The sequence below is a fragment of the Cyclospora cayetanensis genome, unplaced genomic scaffold (genome assembly GCF_002999335.1).
Source record: "Cyclospora cayetanensis isolate NF1_C8 unplaced genomic scaffold, CcayRef3 CcayRef3_contig_120, whole genome shotgun sequence".
Lineage (NCBI taxonomy): Eukaryota > Apicomplexa > Conoidasida > Eucoccidiorida > Eimeriidae > Cyclospora > Cyclospora cayetanensis.
The window spans coordinates 116,699-125,765 of record NW_020312060.1 but is presented as its reverse complement, the minus strand read 5'-3'; the positions used below and the strand labels follow the sequence as shown (position 1 = coordinate 125,765).

Sequence of the window (9,067 nt, the reverse complement as noted above, 5' to 3'; positions counted from 1 at the left end):
GGCGCCGGTGCGGGCGGGCCACCCCCAGCCCCCCTGCGCCAAGTCCCCGCTGTGTTATGGTTTTTTGTTTTTCTGTTTTTTTACGGGGAGAGGACGTGTTACGGTATCCTCTTTGGACTGGAGTTCTGACTTGTGCTATTCCGTTCTGTGTTTTTGTGTTTGTATGTGTGGGTGTGTGTTTTTAACTCGTCTGCAAATTAGGTATTTTGGAGCTTCGCCTGCTCTGTGTGCCTTACTTCGGGGATACGTTTTGCGCTTGCATTCCACTGCCTTCGGCTTTCAATACAAACAAATCTCCCGCGGATGTTGCGATTGCGTGCTGTCATGAAAATGGAGGGGGAAGGAGGGGCGAATGCGCGCTTCCAGCGCGTCTCTCCTCCTGCGGTTCCGGTGTACAGACAGTGCGTGTTTGAACGGTGCGGCTTGTCGTGCAGGCGAAGTGTGCGTGGCCATGGGCATCTTTGGAATTTTCGAAGCGGCCTTTGGTCCCATAGCCTCAGTCAAGGATTTTGAGGATGCAATGAACGGTAAGTAAGCACATGCAACAGGAAGCGACAGGCTGGAAGCTGCATGCATGGCTACTAACGCGAAAAAAGAGGGCGGGGCGGGGGCAGAAGGAGGAGGTAGGAGGGGGCCTGCTAATCGTTTTTGTGTGGTTCTGGGGGTCTAAGGGATGGAATTCCAGAGAAGGGGTATCCTCTTGTTAGCGCCACCCTTAGACTGCGTATGACAGACAATGCGCGATGCTCGATTGTTCTTTGATAAAGGCCATTAAGCGCGCCTTCTCTCGTTTGTTTCACGCTGCGATTCTCCAGGAGAGAGCACCGCTGGTGTCACTATGCTGCATATGGCCGCTGCATACCTGCCGACCTCCTTCTATGCCCCCGTCTCTCTACGACTTTCTCCTCCCCCTGCCAGTGCAACTGACAGAGGCGGCAGCAGCAGTTCAAGAACTGCGCTTGCAAGCATGTCCAAGGGGGGAGGAGGAGCTGCTTCGGTTATGGATTTCCGGCTTGCTCGCGCCGAAGCATTGCTGTTTGTCTATGAGGTCGATGCCAGAAGATTGCCACAGCTGCTCCTTCAGGGATGGGAAAGACAGACGGCCTCCTTTATTCGGCGCTTCAAGCAGCAACAGCACCAGCTAAGAGAACTCGAAAGGGAGCAGCAACAACGCCAGCAGCAGCATGAGCAGCAACAACGCCAGCAGCAGCATGAGCAGCAACAACGCCAGCAGCAGCATGAGCAGCAACAACGCCAGCAGCAGTATGAGCAGCAACAACACCAGCAGCAGTATGAGCAGCAGTATGAGCAGCAACAACACCAGCAGCAGCATGAGCAGCAGGGGACGAGATCAGCAACGCACCAGGAGCAGAAAGACCATTGGCTGAAGCACTTACCTTCAGAAAGTAGTCTGGCGAATACCTCTGCATATGGAGGCTCTGGGTGGGATGTATGGATTCACAATAGATCTCTGGAGGCAGATGAGGCTTTTTCGATCGTGAATGGAGAAGTGCATTTGCTTTTTTTGACAGTGCCGCTGCTGCTTGTATATTTTTGGGGGTCCATGTATTTTGCTGCTTCGTCGTCTCTGCTTTCTCTGCTGCATTTCCAGCAGCAGCTGCTCCTTTTAGGAGGGGTACTGGGATTGGCTGTCTTTGCAGCTTCTGGCGGCTTGCTGCTGTGTCACGTGTTGCTGCGCGTCCCCGTGACGCCACTGCTTCTGCTCGTGTTGCATTTGCTGCTTGGGCTGTCAACGTACCAAGCGGCTCAGACGCTGCGCTGCTTGGGAAAGGGCATAAGGCGTGTAGACACGTTTTTGCAGCAGCAGCAGCAGGAGAGCAGGCAGTGGAAGCCTCTTGCAGGTCGGCTGACGCGGCAGACCAACAAAACTCCCGAAGCTTCTGGCGGCGCGCGCACCAGAGGCAGTGCAAGTGCTCGAGAGGGGTTGTTGCTACGCAGCAGCAACAGAAGCAGCAGCAGCAGCAGCAGTAGTAGCGAGAGCGACAGCAGCGACACAACCAGCAGCTGCAGCAGCAGTCTGAGCGAGACTGCGAGAGCAGGTCAGGAGGCGTGGAGCCTCGTGGATGCTGCAGAAATGCAGCAGCAGCAGCTGGAGGAAGCTCTTGCAGGCTGCATTTGCAGCAGCACCGTTACGACGCTTGCAGGCGTCTGTTGTCTGCTGGCTATGGGAAGCTTCGACCTCCCTGCCGTCTCCTCATACTGCTATGCGGCTGCATGCTGTCTTGTCTGGCTGCTGCTCTACCACATCATTTTTTTCTGCCCCCTCTTGATGGTGATCTTCGCCGCGCATCTGCTCCCTATGGATCCCTTCAGGGTAGCAGTAACGAGGCCAAGCTGCCGAGAGGAAGCCTTAGTGAATTCTGCTGCTGCTGCTGCTGCTGCTGCTGCAGCGAGCACGCGTTATGACACCAAAGCAGCAACAGCAGCATTCGCAGCAGCAGTAGGCGTTCCGCGAACTGTGGCTCGTCCGGCAGAGTCGGGTGAGAGAGCAGTAGAGCAGCAGTTGCTGCCGCTGCAGCTCCAGAGGGAGCAACAGTTGCAAATCCAAAGGGACGAACGGCTGCACGTGCAGAGGCACACGGGAGCGCAACGCGGCAGCAAGGAGGACGGAGCAGAGCTAACAGAGGCAGCAGCAGCAGCAGCAGCAGCAGCATGTGTCGAAGTGTCTGGTGACCTCACAGCCTCATCTTCCGTTGCTTCGGATTGGGATGGTGGTCATGCTGCCTCCAGGAGTAGTGACAGCAGGCGCTTAAAACAGCAGCAGCAGCAGCCAGAGGGAAACCTCGGCAAGCAGAAGGGGCCACTGCTGCAGCTCGAGGAGCAGGCAGAGCATGCAGTGCAGGGGGGGGTCGATCGGCTTGCTCCCTCTGAGCAGATCGGCTTGTTCGGCGTGAGCAGCAGCAGCAGCAGCAGCAGCAGCAGCACAAGTGGGGGCGCAGGCATGCTGAGAGTCACGTATACAGCAGCAGCTGAAGGCTATGGCAAGACACATGTAGGTGGTGCCTCAGCAGCAGCAGCAGCAGCAGCAGCGAGAAGGCAGGCAGAGCTCTGTGCGATGCGTGCTGCAGCCATGCGAGTGTCTCAGCAGCTACGCCGCTCTCTCGCGGATATGAAGAAGAGCCTGTTGGGCCGTTTGCTCTTCCACAAGGCGTATAGGTTAGTTTTTTTCGCAGGAGCTGGAAAATGCTGCTGAGATTGCCTGTCTTCAAGGAGTAGTCTTGTGCAGCGGGTTGGGCTGTATATTAGGCACTGCGAGTTCCTCCCACGGTGCTGCGTAAGCGGCTCGTGTGGTTTTTGCGTCGCTTTTGAGTGCCGCTTGTCGCTAACAGACTGACCTACGGGCTTTGTTTGTTGTTTGCTGCCGCTGCTGTTGCTGTTGCGGCTGCTGCAGATTGATCCTCGTGCTGCTGCTGTGTCTTCTCGCGCTCAAGTGCTACGGCCAGCTGCTGCTAGTGCAGCCGCAATTCGCGTTGCTGCATTACCTGCCTCCCTCTTCCATTTTGCGAGGCTTTATTGACGCCATGCAGCAGCAGCAGTCTTGGAAAAGTGCAGCCTCTTCCCCCTTGCACATCGTGCTCTCCGCGGAGGTGTGTGAGCAGCTGCATGAGGAACAGATGAGAACCGCGATAAATGCTCTTACAGACGATATCCTCCAACTCCCAGAGGCAACGGTAAGCAGGTTGTGCCTTTTAAGGGACATATGTACATATATATGTCCCTTTCATGCGTATTATATTTATGCATATAAATATGAATATTTGTGCATATATTCATGCATAAACATGTGCATATATATTTATATATATAGAATACACGAGCCCTTTGATTCACGCTTCGAAGAAGCAGACACTCGAGCGTGGGTGTCTCTGGAGCAGCAGCAGCAGCTCCTCTTTCTGGCAGTGTGTGCAATTGTCGTGTGTGTATGTGTCTGTTTGGATGAGGGAGGGGGGAAACGGCGCGAGAGTGAAAAAATTCCGCGGCTTTTTTCCGAATGACGGGAAAGTCTTAGGCTTCTGAGGGTTCGCAGGCGTGCTGCACTCCAGCCTGGACTGTCGCCTCTCTTTTTACGGTTGCTATGTTTGCAAATGTTGTTGGTGCTGCTTCGCGCGTGGTGTTTTCAGGGTCCAGTGCTGTCGTGGGTAAAGGATATCGAGCTGCACACAAACGGAACCACTACATGTGCGTCACAACACCCTGCCGAAGTCCTTTGACTGAGGCTGCTTGTTTGCTGTTGGAAGGCAAATCTCCCTTCAGCATCCATTGCTGCGCTTCCAGCGTCTCCCTTACGAGAGTCGCAGTTCGATTTCCCTGAGCCGTGAAAAGGCGGCCAGATTCTCTCCGTAAAGTGTTTTTGCAGCTCACTCTCTGGCAGATGTTGTGAATGTGTGTATGAGTGCCTATTTGTGGGTGTGAGTGGGTGTAATGATTGTGTGGGTGTATGTGTATAATTGTTGTGTGTATGTGTGTATAATTGCTGTGTGTATGTGTGTATAATTGTTATGTGTATGTGCGTATAATTGTTGTGTGTGTGTGTGTATAATTGTGTGTATGTGTGTATAATTGTGTGTATGTGTGTTAATTGTTGTGTGTTGTGTATAATCGTTGTGTGTATGTGTGTATAATTGTTGTGTGTTGTGTATAATTGTTGTGTGTTGTGTATAATTGTTGTGTGTATGTGTGTATAATTGTGTGTATGTGTGTATAATTGTTGTGTGTGTGTGTGTATAATTGTTGTGTGTTGTGTATAATTGTTGTGTGTATGTGTGTATAATTGTTGTGTGTATGTGCGTATAATTGTTGTGTGTATGTGTGTATAATTGTTGTGTGTTGTGTATAATTGTGTGCAGCAGTGTGTAATTGTTGTTTGTACAAGAGTGTCGTGTACGTCTGTGTGCTGCACAGCCGCTTCCTCCTTGCCACCTCCTGCAGCTGCTTGTCCTTCGTCTTCTGCATCGCCATGGCCTGTGACTTCTCCCGAAGCTTTTGCGTTGCATCTGCGGCATTGGCGTAGTGATGGCCGTGATACACTCTGCTGCAGCAGCAGTCTGGAGGCAGGAGATTCGGAGGAGCAGGCAAAGGAGAAGGCTCCTTGGTTGCATAATGTGACACCCACTTTGTATGACGATTCCTTTATTAAGGTGAGAGATTGCACAATTTATCAAGGCGAGAAATTGCGCATTTTATTCCGGTGAGAAATTGCACATTTCATTAGGGTGAGAAATTGCACATTTTACTCCGGTGAGAAATTGGCCATTTCATTTTTTTTAGAAATTGCACATTTCATTGAGAGGCTGCACACGTATTAAGGTGAAACATCACACATTTCATTGAGAGATTGCACATTTTATCAAGGTGAGAGATTGCACATTTTATTAAGGTGAGAGATTGCACATTTCATTGAGAGATTGCACATTTCATCAAGGTGAGAGATTGCACATTCATTATGGTGAGAGATTGCACATTTTATTACGGTGAGAAACTGCACATATTATTAGAGTGAGAAATTGCACATTTCATTGAGAGATTGCGCATTTCATTGAGAGATTGCACGTTTCAGTGAGAGATTGCACGTTTCATTGAGAGATTGAACATTTCATTAAAGTAAGCGATTGCACATTTCATTGAGAGGTTGCACATTTCATTGAGAGATTGCACATTTCCTTGAGAGATTGCACATTTTATTAAAGTAAGCGATTGCATATTTCATTGAAAGATTGCACATTTCATTAAGGTGAGAGATTGCACATTTCAGTGAGAGGTTGCACATTTATCAAAGTGAGAGATCACACATTTCACCGAGAGATTTCACATTTCATCGAGAGATTGCACATTTCCTTGAGAGATTTCACATTTCATTGAGAGATTACACATTTCATTGAAAGATTGCACATTTCATTAAGGCGAGAGATTGCAGGCCTTCGCGAGAGCAGCTTAGGTCGCGCACACGGGGTGTACTGAGGAAAGGGGGCAGCAGTTTTAGCGCCGAGACATCTAGAGAGAATTCGACTTTCCGAATTGCTAGCCAGGACCATGTTGTTTGCTTGATTTTTCTGCCATCTGCATCATGTGGCTTTTATCCGGGAGGGGCTGCGCTTTTGCCCTAATGCGGCTTTCGTGCGGCTCTTCTCAGAAAAAGGAGAGACGCATGCCACCCCCGTAGTTGGTGTATCTGTGACACCGACGTTCACGGCTGTCTCTCTGTCCAGCTTCTGCTTCCGCCTATGCCTCTGCCTGTTTTTGTCCCCGTGCTGCTACTGCTGCTGCAGTTTTCTGGAGATGGTCGTCGTATTGAGGCTTCCCGTTTGACTCTTTTTCTTCGCGTGGATCCTCTAAATAGCAACAGCAGCACCAGAGGCCGCAGCAATGCCTCAGTGCTGCAAGAGCTGCGATCTATAGAGAAAAAGCACTTCCCTTCAGGCGGGGTCTACACGCATGCTACCTGGATGGAAGATGTCTACAGGTACACTCTCCATGTGTGGGTGAATATATAGCTCTCCTCTTTCCCCGCCGCACGCTCTGTGGCCATCATCGTCTTTGTTCACTACAGTCTATATTTATGTATATTTATCTATTTATTGATATGTAAGTATATCTGTTGATATTGATACTTATATATATGTATATCAATATATCCGGTGATATTGATATTTATATCCATATGTACATATATATATATATGTTGATATTGATATTTACATCCATATATATATGTATATTAATATATCTGTTGGATATATATATATATATTATAGTACATTTATATGGATGTATATACCAATGTATCTGTTGATATTTATATTGATGTATATATGCATTTATATACATAGATATACAGATTCAGGCTGTCCTCTTTTGCATGTATGCACAAATGCGCCTTCTACGTTCTTGTGCGTACTTTCCTTAGGATTTGCGGCCCCACCCTGCGTACGTGTGTGCGCTATTGCAGAGACGAGTGGATTATTTTTGCGCTATATTCGCAAGTGGCGCTGATTGCGTTGTGCCTCTTTTTCTTCTTGTCCTTGCTGCTCTCCCCCATGGGAGCGGCCGTTGTTTCGGCGTTGCTGCTGCTGCAAGCCGTTTTTGTTGGAGGCTTGCTTGTATTGTGTGAAGTTCCCTTCGACGTCGTTACCCTCATTGTAAGGCACGCACACGCCTCCGTTCTCGACCAGCTTGCTTGGCGGCAAGCTCCCAGTGCTTCAAGTCTGGCGAGCAGTAGCATGCAGGGCTTGCTGATTAGAGGGTTTGCTGCACGTTGCTTGCGTGAAAAACAACATCCACCAGAGGAAAATCGCTAAACACTGCCGTTGTGCCATCGGCGAATGCGTGTTTTCAAGGCCCTATTCGCAAGCGGCGCTCTGACCGTCGAGTACACCACGCTCGTGGTGTACATACACCGCAGAACGGCCCCTCTGTTTGCGTCTGCACCCCTGCCCTCCGTGTCTCGTCTTTCCAGCCTCATGCAGCAGCACCAGCGGCATCAACACCAGCTCCTGCTGCGGCAGCAGCAGGGTTTATGGGCTGTAAACAACGGCAACGATGACCTCACTTTCCCTTCGGTGCCGCTTAGGCTGCCCGTGTCTCTCCACTCCGCGCCGCCGTCACCACCCCACCAATCGTATCGCCTGCAGCAGCAGCAAAACCACTCGGTGCTCTGTTCCAACTGCGGAGAACCTCCGGAAGCTTGTGTCGTGCAGGGTAGCCCAACAGCTGCCACAGTAGAAGTGCTGCTGGCAGGGCTTCACAGGCAAAGGCATCAGGCCCCCCTTCTGGCTTTTTTAGCCACCCGGGAAGCAGCTCCCTCAATCTTGATGTCGGCAGTTTCCACACTTCTCGGTAAGAGGCGCCGCCTACTGTCGGGTGCTCAACATCCCCCCCTCCCCTCCCCTGACCCCGAGAATAGAGAATATTCCTCCTCTTGACGCTTTCGTTGGTCGAAAAACCAAAGCCAGAGCAGCCAGTAGCAGATGCAGCACACTGCTATTCTGTCGCCGCGCCCCGCCCTTCCAGGCGGCGTTCTTCCCGCCACACTCCGGTGTATGTACACCCCGGGGTGTGGCTAAGAAGAGCCCAGTGTGCGTGCCCGCACTTTCGGAGGGTATGTCCTCTGAGGAAAATCCATTATATACATGCACATATATGTATACTCCGTATCCATGCGTATTTTGCGACGTCGCAGGCATTTGTCTCCTGGCGTTTGCAAAGAGCGAAGCCTTTAGGGTCTTTTGCGTTGCGAATTTGATTGTTGTTGGCGCTGCAGTCGCAGCCAGCTGCTGCTGTGCGCCGCTGTTGCTGCTCTATGTACAGCCACTGATGCCGCAACCGCGACGCAGCAAGCCCCAATACTTTAGAGGGCCTTTAGGGGGCCCCCTGGGGGGCCCCTAAAGGATTAATTGGGGCCCTGGGAGCTTTACTAGTTTTAGGCATCCCAGCAGGGCGCGCCTGCCTCTTTTTTGCTATGGCGCCGCGTCTCCTTTTACATTCGGGCTTTTAATCCCTTTTGCCTATAGTTAAAAAAATGTAAAAAAGCGAGCCTTCCCTAGCGCTATCTTGCGGGCACCCTGCCTTCCCCACCTGCGCCCCTGTCGAGCAAAAGACTCGCTTCCGACAGCGACGCTGCCGCGTGGCAGCTCTACGGCAAAAAGATTAGATTTCAGGTTCATAGCGTGGTTTGCTACAGCATCAGGTCGATCCCCTCATGCTGCTTCTTTGCGCTCGCGGCTGCTGAAACGAACACACAGAAACCCTCGAAGCCACACACTTTCGCCTCCGTTCAGTCACAAACAAACACAGCAGCCGCCTCGAATGCAGGCACAGCGGCAGCTCGCTTACCTGCGGGAGGCGGCTCGTCAAAGAAAAGCATGTCTGGCTGGGAGGGAGATACGCCCCATCCTCCTGAGGAGGCGACTGGTTGTCGCTGCTGCTGCTGCTCGTGCGTTGCCCAGTAGTCGTCTATCTTCCCGTTGTTGCTGCTGCTGCTGTTGGAGGATGCGGAGGGAGCAGGCGAGAGCCGAACAGGAGCAGCGGCAGCAGTGGCGGGGGATGCGGG

The 9,067-nt window shown here is 51.4% G+C and overlaps 1 pseudogene; it reads left to right on the top strand.

Moving 5' to 3' along the window:
- Positions 1-439: 439 nt before the first annotated feature.
- Positions 440-8,403, top strand: LOC34618719 (annotated as a pseudogene).
- Positions 8,404-9,067: the final 664 nt, after the last annotated feature.